Genomic DNA, 7148 nt, shown 5'->3' on the forward strand with positions numbered 1-7148 from the left:
TTGGTGCATGAAACACAAATGGATAGTATGCACATTCAGCAAGTGATCAGGAAGGCCAATGGTATCTTGGTGTTTATTGCAAAGGGGATGGAGTATAAAAGCAGGGAAGTCTTGCTACAGCTATATAGGGTATTGCTGAGGCCACACCTGGAATACTGCATGCAGTTTTGGTTTCCATATTTACGAAAGTATATACTTGCTTTGGAGGCAGTTCAGAGAAGGTTCACTAGGTTGATTCCGGAGATGAGGGGGTTGACATATTAGGAATGGGTGAGTAAGTTGGGCCTCTACTCATTGGAATTCAGAAGAATGAGAGGTGATCTTATCGAAGCGTATATAAGATTATGAGGAGGCTTGACAAGGTGGATGTAGAGAGGATGTTTCCACTAATGGGGGTGACTAGAACTATAGGGCATGATCTTAGGATAAGGGGCCACCCATTTAAAACTGAGATGAGGAGAAATTTCTTCTTTCAGAGGGTTGTAAATCTATGGAATTCGCTGCCTCAGAGAGTTGTGGAAGTTGGGACATTGAATAAATTTAAGACAGAAATGGACAGTTTCTTAAACGATAAGGGGATAAGGGGTTATGGGGAGCGGGCAGGGAATTGGGGCTGAGTCCATGATCAGATCAGCCATGCATTGAATGGTGGAGCAGGCTCGAGGGGCCGTTTGGCCTACTCCTGTTCCTATTTCTTATGTTCTTATGTTCTTATACATATACACACAATATATTGGTACACATCCCCAATTAACTGCCCCCCCCAGTCTTTTCGTCAATGACTGCATGATTTAAATTTTGTTAGCATGCAAATGTTTCATGATGAACACATTAAAATACAGTGCACTAACACAATGAGATCGATGAAGGGAAATAAAAATGACACCAAGCTTTACAACATCATAAAACGTGTCACTATTCAAGAGTAAATCATCAATGTTTGAGGAAAGTTAGTACTTACTCTCGCAGATCCAACAATGTCATTCCACCGTTTGCAGCACTGGTTCTGCCCCCGCATCACAGGTGCGACGGAGGACACCACCTCAGCGATCTCTCGCCATAGGTGCTGATAGAGAAACAGTGACGCTTTAGGTCGTCCATCCCGTGTTAGCTGATGCCAACGTGCCTCCACTTCGACCACCTTGGCTTCCCCTGAAAAACGAGTGGCCTTTTTTCTCCCACCTAACTCCCTCTCCATTCTTTTCATATTGATGTATATATATATATATATTTCAATGTAAATAATTATTTATTTATTTATTGTTATTATTTTTCAGATTTATTATTATAATAATTATTACATATTATTAATTATATTGTTTTATAATATATCATACCAAAAATACTAAAGAATACTCCAAAAAACAAGCAAACCCTCACAGCTCCTCTCCCACTAACCTCTGCAGCTTCCAACTGACAAGTGCGGTCCTTCTGTTGCCTGTGCAAGTGCGGGGTCACCCTTGACCCCGAAAACGCGGGAGAATGGCCGCGCATGCGCAGACTACCGTTTCAAGCCCTTTCAGACAGCGGTTCAGCTTTCCTTTATACAGGAAAGGTGATCGCCGACTTTGGTCCCACTTTGGCCGCCCGCTGCATTTCGCTCCCGCACCACTTCGTCGCCATCGACATAGACCACCCGAAAACCGCGGGAGTGCGCACAGCGGCATTCCAGCGGTTCAAAAAGACACAACCGCCGGGGTACTGCTAAGGCTCTGGCGGGGGCGATCTCCATACAATTTCTAGCCCAATAAATTTTTGTCTGATTTTGCCACACTTTTCATTGTGCCAGTTGGCAAACGATTTCCATTGGTGAAGGCCCCATTGGAGAATTAAATACAATCTTGATCCCTACATGTTGCATAAAACTCTCAAGATTGAAAGTCGACCTCTTGTCACTGGCTTATGAGATTCAGTTTGCTGCCAGACATCTTCAGATGATTTTCCCACAACTGTAAAAATCAATTTGGATTCAAATTCTTGTGTGCCATGACAAAATAACCTTTGTAACCAGAACAACTAATTGTGTACCACATGTTTGTTTGACTTGTTATGCAAGCTCTCCTGATACTTATCATAAATGAATGGAAAAAAAATTACGAAGGTAATATTTTGGCATTGTCAGTACGCACAGAGCTTAGTCCATAAACATACTTGACAGAACTTTGGGTGAGCTTGAATATGAGGTAAAATTATTGTAAATAGCTCTCCCGAATGACGCAGAGTAATGTTAGATGGCACGTGTTTTGAAAACGTGGTACTACCCAGCCGTTAATACAAGTATAAATGTTTATATTCAGTAAACACAAGCAGAATTTAGAATTTTGCTTCTCAATAAATTTTACATTGCAACACAAAACTACTCTGGAAACATTAACCCATAAGAGTTTCTCTGTTAAAGTTTTCATTAATGAAAAATAAAATATATATAACTGAAAGAGGTAATGGCCGAGAAAATAGAACGATCCCTGTATCAGAATGGATAGACAAGGCCCACCTAAGATTGGGCCTCGGACCTCATTGGGATGAGGTCGGCAAGCTGCAGACACCTGTTGGGCATCTGCTGGCGAAATGGATTTGAACTCGGGCTGCTGCATCAGTGATAGCGGCTCTCAGGGAGCTCCTGGGAGAGTGAGAAAGAGATCAGAAGGAGATGGCAAATATCGAGTGAGAAGAGGCAGCAATGGGGGCAGGGAGATAAGCAGCGATCAGGCAATCCTACTCCTCCTGGCTTTAAATTCAGCTAAGTATTTTTAAAGCCCTTTAAGAACTGGTAGTTAGGCGCCTAGAGTCCTTTTTTACAAGAGCAAAATACTGCGGATGCGTTTCTGATGAAAGTTCATCGATCTATTTCTCTCTTCACAGATGACTGGGGGGCAGTGCTGTGTGGTGAGGACAGGCTGGTGGAGGACCTTTGTCTTACGGATGTTAAGCATAAGGCCCATGCTTTCATATGCCTCGGTGAATACATCAACTATATCCTGGCATTCAGCCTCAGAATGTGCGCAAACGCAGGCGTCGTCTGTGTACTGCGGTTCAACAACAGAGGTTTGGGTGATCTTGAACCTGGTCTAGAGGCGGCGTAGGTTAAACAGCTTCCCACTGGTTCTGTAGTTTAGCTCCACTTCAGCAGGGAGCTTGTTGACAGTGAGGTGGAGCATGGCAGCGAGGAAGATTGAGTAGAGGGTTGGAGTAATGACGCAGCCCTGATTGACCCCGGTCCAGGTGTGAAATGGGTCCGTGGACCACTTCCCATACCTCGAGAGTCTCTTGTCAACAAAGGCAGACATTGATGCAGATATTCAACTTCGGCCGCCTGAGGAAAAGAATGTTCGAAGACCAGGCCCTCAAACCTACCACCAAGCTCATGGTCTACAGGGCTGTAATAATACCCACGCTCCTCTATGGATCTGAGGCATGGACGATGTACAGAAGACACATCAAGTCGCTGGAGATATATCACCAACGATGTCTCCGCAAGATCCTGCAAATCCCCTGGGAGGACAGGCGCACCAACATCAGTGTCCTCGCCCAGGCTAACATCCCCAGCATTGAAGCACTAACCACACTCGATCAGTTTCGCTGGGCAGGCCACTTAGTTTGCAGGCCAGACATGAGACTCCCTAAGCAATTGCTCTATGCAGAGCTCCTTCATGGCAAATGAGCCAAAGGTGGGCAGCAGAAACGTTACAAGGACACCCTCAAAGCCTCCCTGATGAAGTGCGACATCACCACTGACACCTGGGAGACCCTGGCCGAAGTACATCCGGGAGGGCGTTGAGCTCTTGGAATCTCAATGCTGCGAACGTGAAGAGGTCAGGCGCAGGCAGCGGAAGGAGCATGCAGCAAATCAGTCCCACCAACCCCTTCCCCCGACGAATGTCTGTCCCACCTGTGACAGAGTCTGTGGCTCTCGTGTTGGACTGTTCAGCCACCAAAGAACTCACTTTAGTAGTGGAAGCAAGTCTTCCTCGATTCCGAGGGACTGCCTATGAATGAATGAACTTCACAGATGCTGCCTGACCTGCTGAGTATTTCCAGCATTTCTCTTTTTATTTATTATAGTCCCCTTTTTCCTGAATGCAGTCAGTCTGGTGCCCATTTCATTCAGGGCAGCCCAATTTTACAAAGGGGCCTCAAACAGTTGTCTGTCCCCCTATTTGCACATGGAACGGTGCTAATACCTGTTTCAGTTGCGAGACCTGGATGCCTCGTTTTCTACCTTTACCAATGTGGTGGTCGATGCACTTCCAACACATAATAAGTACGCATGCATGCCCTGCTCGCCATATTGGATGCTTAAGTATCTGCTGGCACCTGAAAAAAAGTTGCACTGCTATCGCATTTCTTGGTCATTGCTTTTAATGAAAAGTAATTACTGTCTTTATGTATTATTTGTTGAAGTGTAATTCTTGGATGAAGAGATCCATTGCAAAGCCCAGGTGGAAGTGAGTGTTGGTGGGGGAGGGGTGGTGTTCATTTTAACCATCACCACTTGGGGGGAAATCTGGCAGAGCAGATCGTCTGCCTATTGTAGAATCCAAATCAAATCAATGAGATAAAAATCAGGAGCGCTCTACAAACAAGCAGGTGGTCTGCTCCACAAGGTTACCACCCAGGCGGTGAAGGTGAAAATATACTTCATTTTATTCAAGGGGAAGTAAAGCATGATTTTTGTACCCACTGTCACTATCAAACACCCTACAATTAACTACAGCACAGATTAGGTGCAGACTAAAGTAGCATGCTTTAATTCTATCCCCAAAAACAACCTACTACTGCATCAGCATGACATTTTAATGTTCTATATTAGTTGTCTTTGTGATCGCTCGAAGCAAGACTGCCAATTGAATGCCAAATTATTGGGCACATTTGTGCTATAAACTGCATTGAGTTTTCCTAACCCCATTTCACTTAGTAACATTACAGAGATCAGAGAAGGAAGATTTTCATGCCACAACACAAACTCAGGACCCACAAGACAGTGTTCCAACTGACTATGTTATTCAATCTGTCTTTGGACCAGTTTGATTTGGAAACCCACTAACAACAGAGTGAGCAAGCACCAAAAAGAAAACCGCACATCTTCGTGCATCTGGTGAATAGCTACAGTGTTACAAACATGATCTCTCTAAGATGCAGCTGCACAAATACTAAGTACTGCACTCTGGTTTTATGATTAAAATGATCACATTTGCTTTTCCTTGGGAAAAAATTCCAAATCAGGCTGAATTCTCCTTTCATTCCAACTGCAAGATAACATTTCTCAAACCCATGGCTGCCTCCTAAGGACTGACCTTGTGGTGATTGATGCCGGGGATGCAGAGCAAACTGACAACTGAACCATTTTTGTCCTGTAAATTGACGCAGGTCCATGCTTTTTCCAGCAAAAGAACTTTAAGAGCTCATAAGAATTTGAAACAGAGATTTCCAAGAAAAAAAGAGCTCTGATGTTTATCATGTGAATCTCAAAGGATGTTCAACTCCTCACAGGCTCAGCAGGATTGACTGCTTGAGTTACTTTGTCCTTAAAATCCATTCAGATGCTCAGAGAACAGGCATACATCACAACGCCTCACCAATTATGAGTTCCTCACGTTAAATTCTTAACACAAGCCAGCATACCGTCTGAATACTAGAATATAGGTTCGTGCCCATAAGTTGTAGCTGTATAAAAACATTCTTCTCAATTTAAGTTACAGATTGGATTGCCCTGTTACTTGTATAAGCTGTAGGACTATGAGAAAGGAATTTATACTGAAAATAGTTTATTTATTTAAAAAAAATCATTTTTACCATCCCCACTATCTGATTTGAGCTATTTTAATGAAAGTTTAAAAACTTTTATTATATCACAGGACAGAGAGCCACTATAGAGGTTCTGACGAAAGGTCATGGACCTGAAATGTTAACTCTGTTTCTCCTCTCCATAGATGCTGCCTGACCTACTGAGTATTTCCAGCATTTTCTGTTTTTATTATAGAGACTAGGTCATTTGGGCAAGATAGCAATGCTGTGATTTCAGCAGCATGTTATGTGTTGGCATACTAGTTCCCATATACCACTTCTATGCTTTCTTTGTATGTTCAGATAGAGGACACAGGGCAAAACAGCCCCTTTAGAAAACCACTTCAGATTTAATCTCTGTTTTAGAGAGAAAATCAGCTCTATTGGCAAATGATGCATTTAGATTCTGATATAGTCCAGAAGGTCAAAGGCTTGATCCTAGATCCAAGCTGACTTAATTTATTCAGCAGGGTAGTACTTAGAGCCTTTGGGCTGGACAATGGAAAATTAGTTTGGGTTGTTGCTACATTGTTCTAAATTGATCATTACTCATAGGACAGAGTTTGGATGTGACAGCCTCCACTGTCAAATGACCTGCTGATCCTTATACATGACACCACTTGGATGAGGTGTCAGAGAGTTACCAGTGTCCATGGAACAGTATCTGAGCAAGAGTCAGCACGTTCAGGAATAGAGAAGAGAATACTTGAAAAATAGAAGATACATTTAGTGAGTTGGGTGGTGAATGCTCACAGCGAAAGTTGAAATTACACCTTTAATGACATTACTTATAGATTCTGCTACTCGGGCAACATGTCCATGTCAAGATTTAGAATAACTTCTAATGATCTGAATGAGATTACTGCCAGGTATTTCACTCTCAGGTATTCATGATTTTATAATTTTATACACACTATCTGAAGTCCTCGATTGAATCGCCACCCTTAATTATTTCCCAAGTATTCTTTATCCTTTAATTAAATTTCAGCCTGTAATTCACTGTCAGGAATCCATTATTTTATACACATATGATCTGAATCTGCTGATGGAAATTACAGTCCATAATTCAATACCAGTTATCCATTTTTCTGCTATATTAAGTCTTTCCCTTTTTAAAAAATTGAATATTTCAAAGTCAATTCCAATGCAAGCCACCGATAAATTACAATTTATTATTTTTTCAATTCAAGGGGAAAAGACTTATTACTAACATTTGGATTCAATATATCTCATATGAAATTAGGCTAAACTGAGTGTGTTCCAGCAATGCTGCACATAGTAACACTGTTGGCAATTCCTATCCTCTGAAATATTATCCAGGTGACAATATTCAAATACTATGTAGTGTTTTTGTTGGTTAGCAG

The 7148-nt window shown here is 42.3% G+C and overlaps 1 long non-coding RNA gene across 1 annotated transcript in view; it reads right to left on the reverse strand.

Annotated features, from left to right (window-relative positions):
* The window catches only part of LOC139262036 (uncharacterized), a 154667-nt gene extending 153473 nt beyond the window's left edge, over positions 1-1194 (reverse strand). Inside the window, exon 1 of the long non-coding RNA XR_011592863.1 lies at positions 962-1194. This is a non-coding gene — a long non-coding RNA (uncharacterized lncRNA). The remainder of the gene's footprint in view (positions 1-961) is intronic.
* Positions 1195-7148: the final 5954 nt, after the last annotated feature.

This window comes from Pristiophorus japonicus, chromosome 4 (assembly GCF_044704955.1).
Source record: "Pristiophorus japonicus isolate sPriJap1 chromosome 4, sPriJap1.hap1, whole genome shotgun sequence".
In the NCBI taxonomy this organism is placed as follows: Eukaryota; Metazoa; Chordata; class Chondrichthyes; family Pristiophoridae; genus Pristiophorus; species Pristiophorus japonicus.